Source organism: Neophocaena asiaeorientalis, unplaced genomic scaffold (genome assembly GCF_003031525.2).
Source record: "Neophocaena asiaeorientalis asiaeorientalis breed wild unplaced genomic scaffold, Neophocaena_asiaeorientalis_V1.1 scaffold64, whole genome shotgun sequence".
Lineage (NCBI taxonomy): Eukaryota > Metazoa > Chordata > Mammalia > Artiodactyla > Phocoenidae > Neophocaena > Neophocaena asiaeorientalis.
The window spans coordinates 5,167,210-5,176,746 of NW_020185334.1; the positions used below are offsets into that span (position 1 = coordinate 5,167,210).

Sequence of the window (9,537 nt, forward strand, 5' to 3'; positions counted from 1 at the left end):
AAAAACTAAGAATTAGAAAAATTAATTAACTTTGCAAATATCACACTAATAGTAAGCTATAGAACCAATATTTGTATGTAGATCTATACATTTCTAAGTATTTTCTTTTAAACAGTATCTACTATTAAAGTTAGATATACAACTAATCAAAATAAACACATATTTGTACCATAATTTGAGAAGGTTTTGGGTTCTAGAAAACACAGATTGGCATTAGTTACTTACCTGGCATAGTTATTTTATGTAGATAATCACAAAAATTTTGCTTCCATACTTGCTTTCTTCTTTGTGGTCTTCCTGCTGAAACAACCTCAGAATTTCCTGTATAACTGAAACTGAAGAAAAGAGAGGGCCTATTTTTAAGAAATTAATATCTAAGTATTATAACTTATATATGCTTATTGTGGATAACTTGGAAAAGACAGATTAAATAAAAAGTATAAGGTCAAAATTACCTAGTGCCATTTAGCTGTAATTCCTGTGTATATGTTGCTTATATAAACTTCCAGAAAAAAGTTGGGTTACAAAATCGGGAACCTTTGACAGGGTATGAAGAGCAGTTTTCTTTCTTTTTTTTTCCTGATAAAACATTTTTACAACATCAAAGAATTAAAGTGTTTAATATTATATTTATATCATAGTGAATGATACTAAATATCTGTGGTTTTAAGACATGTGAGTAAAATGTTTTGAGGTTGGCCTTTTGTAAAACTTCACAGACTTGGATCATTTCAAAGACTATGTTGGAACTCATGCTAGGATCTCATTCAACTAAAGTTTTTATGTTGCATAGTTTAAACTGTTCATTTTCTGACATTATCAAACATGGTAAATTAAAGATTATGTCTCAATAGCCAACTATAGATATTCTAAATTAAAGAGTGCCTTTATCACTGTAGTGAAAACCATTTTAAGCACTTTGAAATTTTTGCAGGTATTATATAGGTATTCTTGAAGTTTCAATAGTCAAGAATATACAAAAATATCTCAGTAAACATTTATTTCAGTTTATGTATTCAATTATGAGTAGCTTCTTAAGCAAGAATAAAGATTCTTTATTCCCTATTTTCTTTACAAATGTTTCATGTGACAACTTTTGTAAAAATCTTGTAGTAGGCTTAAAGAGTGTATTTCATATTTTAGTTTGTTGCCACTTAATTGAACAGACATGAATTTAAGAATAAAGAGCATATAATTATGAAAATAATCATCAGTTATGTTTTCCTAATACTGCTTTCTATACCTGAAATGATTATTAAATTGTAAATTATTTTATTAAAAAATAGAAATAAAAGGGTTCAATGAATGAATGAATATTCTTGAGCACTTACCATGTTTTATTTTGGGTTCTCCTAAAAAACAAGTCCTGAGACAAGGATTTGAGAGTAATTTGGGAACTAATTTGAGTATAAATTGGGAAGGTTTCAAGATTATACAGGAGATGAAGGGAACACAGGCTGGGGATTTTCTAAGTGAGACAGGGGAAGAAAAAGGAACCAGTGACATGTGTCTCACTGAGCCAGCTACCGTTATGGATGACTGGAGCTTGATTCTGCTGGGGAAATTCTGTAAGCTAGTATAGGATACTACACAGGGTCAAAGGAACTTGACCTACCTGAATATCAAAGGAACTGGGACATTTATACACTAACTGGCAGAGGGGGCTCCGGAAGAGAGTGAAAACCCTGAGGGAAAGAAAAGCAGAGGCTGGCTGTTGAAAGTTGGGCCAGGGTGCACTGAACTACTAAGAGGAGTAGGGGGTGCAGGTGGGACAGGAGCAGCACCTGGTTGTCGGTGTATAGAAGTATAGCATCAATAATTGAGGAAAGCTAAAATCAAAATGGATGAGTTTTTCTGAGCACACAAGTTGGATTGAGCACAAGTATAAAATCAGAGTTGTTGTTTTTTTTTTTTCCAAAGCTCCCTTGTCTTGTTTTTCTATTTTCTTTGTTCTTGCCCTACAGGTTTTCCCAACCAGAGCCCCCACTGCCAGTGGTTGAATAAATATCCTAGTCACTTCCGCTAGACTACGCTGTGCAGTTCTTCAATACTCAGTCTTGTCTCGATTGTGGTAGAGGCCTTCCTTAGAATAGTTTGCACAATCTTTCCGCATTCAGAGAGCCTGGGATTGGCTTCCATCTTAGGCTTGGTCCTCCTGTTTTTCTTTGTAATTTGTCCCTGCTGTTTTTAAAGAGATTTGCATTGATTTTGTGACCTGCTAGTGGATGCTTAGAGGAACTTAATTGAAAAGGGACTGTGAACAATTAGGTAATGTGGGAAATGTAACGTAGGGGGTAAAATGAAAAATATTTAGCACACAACATGGTGAGGACACTTAACAATCGCCATGGACTCTTGACTGAAGTTTGGTTCTCTACTCCGCCAGAGTTAACTTTCTGGTAGTTGGCTGATTCTGGGGCTTCAGAGAGGCTGGGCTGACTGCGATAACTTGAGGATTACCTAAGGGGCTCATAGCCATGGCTAACTACCAATTGGCACTTAAATATTATAATATTTTAACAAACTGTAAGTGCTGGCTGAAACTCAGCCCTGCGTATAACCTAGATAAAAACTTTATCAATATTTACTTCTTTGAATTGGGTTTTTTGCCTGCACCTGTTTGCATATGGGAAAAGGGAGTCTACAGAATCTCCCAAATGTCTGTAATTCACACTGGCTGTGGTCTAGTGACAGTAGGAGGTATGACCTCTAAAGTGACAATATGGACTGGATTAGTCTAGATGGGTATCTTAAAACCCTTGCTCCGATGCCATTTCCAAACAACAATTGGTTGTGTAAGTTTATTTATCTACTTTTGTATATAAGGTTATCAAAGAAAAGCTACAGGCTACTTTTTCTCTTTTTAAAAAAATATTTATTTTTGGCTGCATTGGGTCTTCGTTGCTGCTCACGGGCTTTCTCTAGCTGCCTCGAGTGGGGGGCTACTGCTTTGTTGCAGTGCGCGGGCTTCTCTTTGCGGAGCACGGGCTGTAAGCACATAGGGCTTCAGTAGTTGTGGCGCATGGGCTTAGTTACTCCGAAGCATGTGTGATCTTCCCAGACCAGGGATTGAACCCATATCCCCTGCATTGGTAGGCTGACTCTTAACCACTGTGCCACCAGGGAAGTCTACTTCTTCTTGAAAGCGTGATCCCCTGATGCCTGCTATACATAGCAAATTCCTTAAGGAAAATACCAGAATATGGATGAGCTGAATACCAAAATCTGGGTTGATTTTTCTTTTCTTTTTTCTTTGTTTTTGGCACCCAATCTCTTTTATGGAGTGGGGGAGGCCCTGAGGGGGAGTTCTCATGGCACAGCTTGTTCATTAGCGCTGCTTCCTGGGTCCTGCGGCTTCATCACATCCGGCAACTCCGGTAGGCTGGAGAAGGGCTTGATGGGCAGGGTCTCAAATGCTTCACCTGCCTGTAAGGCTAGCCCCACCCGCGGCTGGGTCTGGCTGGTGAAGCCACACTCACCCAATATCTTGCCATCGTCCAGAAACCGGTGGTCCTTGTACAGCCGCTGCTCGTCTGGCAGCTGCTTGAGGATGCCCTCGACGATGCGCTTCAACAGGAACATGGTGCTGGACGCTTTGCCTTCCATGAAGATGATGGTCTTGCGGCGCCGTATTTTGAGCAACACGTCCACACCGGCTACCGCCTCTCCCCTTCGACTAGCCGGAAGCTCCGCCCCCTTCCTGGCAGCGCACACGCTGGCCCCCAGGGTGCCCGAACCTGGCGGCCCCGCCCCGCCTCGCCTGGCTTGGTTTTTCTAATCAAGGGGAAGTGAGTAATTTGGAATGCTAAGGATTTAAATGAGTCATGAGCTTTCTCGTAGAAATAAAGAATTTGGTATTTCTCTGTTTTCAACATGTGTAATAGATTCTGAAGGAGATTCTGAGAATCTATGGTGCTGTTAAGTTGAATCTGTTGTACAAATGAATAGTGTATAATTATTGCAAAATGTATAATTTTCAATTGTATATTCGTGGATTTAAATCACTTCTGATGTGACTTTTCCCTGAAGCGATTTTTCTGATTTCATGTTCATGCTTTTTTATTAATATTGTTGCAAAGAAAAAATATCCTCCAAAACTTGGAAGAAAAAAAAAAAAGATTGTGTCACCTTTGTTTTTATTTTTAGACAATGTCCTGTTCCTAGGTCAAAGTTGGCAAGTTTTGTTTGTTTTCTGTAAAGGGCCAGATAGTAAATATTTTAGACTGTGCTCACCACGTGGTCTCCATTCAACTCTGTAGCAAAAGCAGCCATGTATAATACGTAACAAATGGCTGTGGCAGTGTTCCAACAAAACATTATTTACAAAAAACAAGTGGTCAGCTAAGCCCAACTATAGTCTGCTGTCCCCTGCCCTAGAGTCACAAGATATACAAGTTTGTTGGACTTGCCATTTACTGTTGATTAAGGCCCAGACAACTCACAACTTTGTAAAGTTGGATGTTCCTTTATTGGAAACTGGTAAGATATAAATGATTTTGCCCAATATTAGGCAAGTAATTTTTGTGCAATGAAAATTATTTTTGCCTGATAATAACACGAATGATTTTTCTTACATAGAAAAGTTAGTCCCAAAGACTGGTCTTATTTCTGGTAGGACAATGACCAATTTTGCATCTAACTTTGTGATTTATCACAGCATTCTTCCTTTGCTTCATTGATTATATAATCATTAGTTCTCTGTATTTTTTTTTATAAAGCCAGAAATGGTATGATCCCTTTTTATTTATTTATTTATTAATTATAAATTTATTTATTTTTGTCTGTGTTGGGTCTTCGTTGCTGTGTGTGGGCTTTCTCCAGTTGTGGCAAGCTGGGGCTACTCTGTTGTGGTGTGTGGGTTTCTCATTGTGGTGGCTTCTCTTGTTGCAGAGCATGGGCTCTAGATGCGTAGGTTTCAGTAGTTGTGGCATGCAGGCTTAGTTGCTCCACGGCATGTGGGATCTTCCCGGACCAGGGATGGAACACCTGTCCCCTGCATTGGCAGGCAGATTCTTAACCACTGTGCCACCAGGGAAGTCCTCCCTGTATTCTTTTCTGAACCATCTTTGTCATCCTGCTGTCTCCCTCATTAATGAGTTTAATAAAACTTAGATTTCTGCTCATTATGGTTTTATATAAGAATTGCAATCTATGAAACACTTTGAAAATTATACTTTGGATATCATTCTGTTAAGATATTTACCTAGATTAGACCCCATGTTCTTGTCCTTCAATTTTATGACCTGGGAGAGGAAGAAAAAAATGTTCTCAACTTCCAAACCAACTGGCAATTCTAAAATAATGGAACTAAGAGCTAAAGATAAGTAAAAACTATCTGAATGTGATACAGAAGCCACAGGTGCCTTGGATGGAGCAACCATTTAATCTAAATGCTGGGATGTGGCTTCAAGTTTGGTGATAGTAGAAAGTGTAGGAGACCAGAATGTGTGACCCCAAAATATAGCTCTTTAGCATAAATGTCAATATTTAAAATTGACTATTTCGAGAAACAGCAGACACAGGAGAAGTTCTTCAAACAGGGTATAAGTTGTCTTTTTGTAAGGGAAATTTCCATTTGTAGAGGAAATTTCCATTTGTGAAGGTGTCTTCCTCTCTGTACCAGGAAAAGAAGGATGACTCTAAATCACAAGAAACTCATCAATAGAGAAGGAACAGTCTTAAATCCGCATAGCAAACCTTATGCTTCTTTACGTACTTTTCCTGGTCACCTTCCCATAACTTACCTCCCCACACCCCCACCCCACACCCTTCTTCTTCTGTTTTAAATGAAGATGGCATTTAGGCCCAAGTTCTAGCCACCTCTTTGAGTTACTCATCTGTGAGTTTCTCCCATGTATATGTGAGATATACATGTTGATAAACTTCTGTTTGTTTTTCTCTTGTTAATCTGTCTTTCATTACAGGATCCCCAATGGAGAGCCTAAAAGGAGAAGATATTTCTTCTCTCCTACAAAAGCATAGGCATGTGTTTTAAGTTCTATTATAATTTGATAATGTGCACAGGATAAACCTCTCACATCAGTTTCTATTTTCTGGCAACATTTATCTCAAGATTGCAGGTATTTTACCCACTGGAAGTAATCAGCACACTTCTCTAATGCTGCCTTTACTTCCATACATTGAAAGTGAAACAGAATTAAAGTAGCTTTCAAGTGTATGCTAAAACCATTCATTCAATAATTTTTCCCAAAAAGCAACCCTCAGGGGAATTTGAAAATTCCACCTACAGTTCCCCCTTTGGCTCACAGAAATGACTGTACCTGCTTTCAGGAGAGGCTGAACCTTTGAAGGACAGCTGAGTTCATGCCAATCAGCAGGCAGTGGCAAAATGAAATGAATTTTTTTTCACATTAGACTAGATGGTGTAGTGCCAAGCTGAAAAATAGTCTGTTTCATTTTGGATTCATGGTTTTTTTTTTCCTAGTCTTTGATGTGACTTGAAAGTCAAACTGAATGTCTGAGATAAAAATGTCGTGCAGATCATAACTCAGTGCTCCTGGGTTCATTGGAGATGGACACAGTTGAAACTCTTGACTGAGGTATAGAGAGGTCAGTTCAGCTATGCTGTTCCCCAGCCATCCCCTGCTATTCCTCACTCCAAAAGAGTAGTTCACTTTATTATGTCCAGTTGAACCTCAGGTAAGAGGTTCAGCTGGGCTCCTAGAAGCTTAAAGACAGTCAATTCATGAAAGTATTAAAGGATAACTTTTCAGAAAAAATAGACCCACATACATATTTAAAATGGACACATGTCAAAGATTTTATTTAATTAATTAATTAATGAGGGAACCAGTAAGATGTTACTACCAGTTCAAAGGAGACGCCGAAAAGAATACACATATGTAGGCTATCAGGAATGATGCAATGAATTTAGATTTGCTTAACTTGTGCCAAAATAGCTTCTTCCACAGATAGGAGGAAAATTAATTGAATCTCCTCCAAATTCATTTGCATATATGTAGACAAGAATCATTTGTATCTCTTTCAGTTCTGTAAAACTTACAGATTTGTAGAAAACATTACTACAATGAAGGGTGTAAAGACCCCATAGAATCAGATAAGTTGGAGGGGTATGCTAGACAATGCCTAGTTTTCCATTGAAAACATCAGGAATTTTTTAGCTGTATTTCAGTCCTTCATAATTTTTCCCTACAAAAGAAAACCTGACTAACATTATGTTTGTATCTCTAAGGTTATATAAAACAAAAAAGGCGATAGTGTCCTTCTCCTGCATCTGTTTGCCAAAAACAATCAAAATAGGACAACAAATGAACTGAGTAGCAGATACTTGAAAGCTGGAGAAAACAAATGGAAGGAAAGTAAACTTTAAAATACCCTTTGCTTAATCATTGTCTTTATAGCACATTACTTTGTGTTTCACGTTGTGGAAAATTTTAAGAGAAACACTACATGGATGAGCTGTCCTTTAAGCTACACTGTTTTGATTTCACAACTTTTCAGCATTTTGGAATGTCAGGAAAAGCACCATGAATCTTTTAACCCTGAATCAAAAGCTTTGGAAAATAATATGAAAGTCTTATGACAATTTTTCATGGAAGAATTAGGAGACAACACACTGCATTCAATCCAGCAAGCCTTCCTAACAACTCTTCTTACATACCTCTCCCCCCACCCCAAAATTCCACTCCTAATGGCTGTTCCTCAATCTCTTCTCTCTCACCTATGTTCCAAAGGCCTTTAGTTGTGCTAGCTTATCTCCCTATCATTTCTTTTTTTGCTTTTATAAAAGGTAATTTCATGTTCTCATTTTCTTCAAGTTTTCTCTCCTTCTACTATGCCTCTCAGCACAATGTCCTGGTAAACGAACCAAGCAAATACTATATCCTTTGAAATGAATGAAGAGGGATACCACAAAAACTTGTAATTTGATATGTTCCTTCATGCCACACTTTATTTTCAACTTAAAGATTAAATATCTTTGCTATATACCTTGAAATATAATAGCTGCTACATCATAATTTTAAGTAGGTACACCACACAAGATAATGATTTTTATAAAAATGATAACATTTATAAAAAAAGGATTCCTAAGCTTTTTCTGAATGTTAACTGGGTTCCTCCTGACACTCTCAAAATTCGGGCAGGCAAAAGGACTGTATTAGTTTTCTAGTGCTGCCATAACAGAGTATCCAAGAATGGATGGCATAAACAACAAAGATTTATTCTCTCACAATTCTGGAGGCTGGAAGTCCAAGATCAAGGTGTTACCAGGGTTGGTTTCTTTTGAGGCCTCTCTCCTTGGCTTGCTATCTTCTCCCTGTGTCTTTACATGGTCTTCCCTCCATGTGTATCTGTATTCCAATCTCCTCTTCATTTAAGGACACCAGTCACATTGGATTAGGGCCTACACTAATGACCTCATTTTAACTTAATTCCCTCTTTAAAGACCCCATTTTAAAACACAGTCACATTTTGAGGTACAGAAGGTTAAGATTTCAACATAGGAATTTTGGAGGGCCATAATTCATCCCTCAACAAGGACTGTTCTTTCAATTTCAGTAGAAGAAGAATGTCAGGTGTTCAGGGACTAAGTGACCACTGAACAGTCTAAGGAACACAGCCAGCACATCCAATTGATAACCTGTACTATGGATTTCTTTAAGTCATTCTTAGAAGAAAGAGACGTTAGAATTACAGACCTTCTTAGAGTTTCAGAGTTGGCATTATAGAACAAGAAAGCAATGCTTTTTTTGTCTTTAATTTAAAGATATAAGTGATGGACATATGCCAACCTTATAAATATCCTTCAAGGTATCTAGGTTAGCTATTTCCATAGCTGGTCTAAATATTCATGCAAAAGTATTATAGGTATTTTTTTGCGTTTTTTAACAACTGTATTGAGATATCATTTACACAGTGTAAAGTTCAGTAGTCTAAAGTGTACAATTATCATGAATATTTATGTGTGTAATTATATGGGAAATTATTCTGCACTCTATGTAGATTAATGTTAATCTCTATGATAACTCTACAAGGTTGACATCACTGGCATTTGTAGATGAGGACATGAAGCTTAGAAATGAAAATAACTTTCTCAGATTCTCCCAGGTAATAAGTAGGAGAGTTGGTCATTCAAACCCAGGTCTGTGGGGTCTAAAACCTAGGCCCTATACACGACACCATTCAGCTAGTCCTTCCCCATTTTACCATATGTAACACATTCTCATTGTATGGAAATCAAAGAGCACAGCTAAATAAAAAGAAAATAAAAATCATTTGTAATCCTTACCCAGAGTTTACCATCTATAACCATTTTGATATGTACACTTACAGTTGTTTTCCCATTCATATGTGTCAAGCACATATAACTTCATACACATAAACTCATTTGTATCTTTATTTTCTTCAGATAAAATTAAGTGTATCTCTGACCTTCATCCTACAAGGTTGTCAGGAGATCCTGGTAAGTATTGAGGCTCCTGATCTTCCTTGAGGTCAAAGAGAAAATTGGAAGATTTGTGTACTACTGAGAGAGTAGAGGGAGGCCTCTGATCT

At 37.6% G+C, this 9,537-nt stretch overlaps 1 pseudogene; it reads right to left on the bottom strand.

Annotated features, from left to right (window-relative positions):
• Positions 1-3,309: 3,309 nt before the first annotated feature.
• Positions 3,310-4,272, bottom strand: LOC112393280 (elongin-B pseudogene; annotated as a pseudogene).
• Between the last annotated feature and the right edge of the window lie 5,265 nt (positions 4,273-9,537).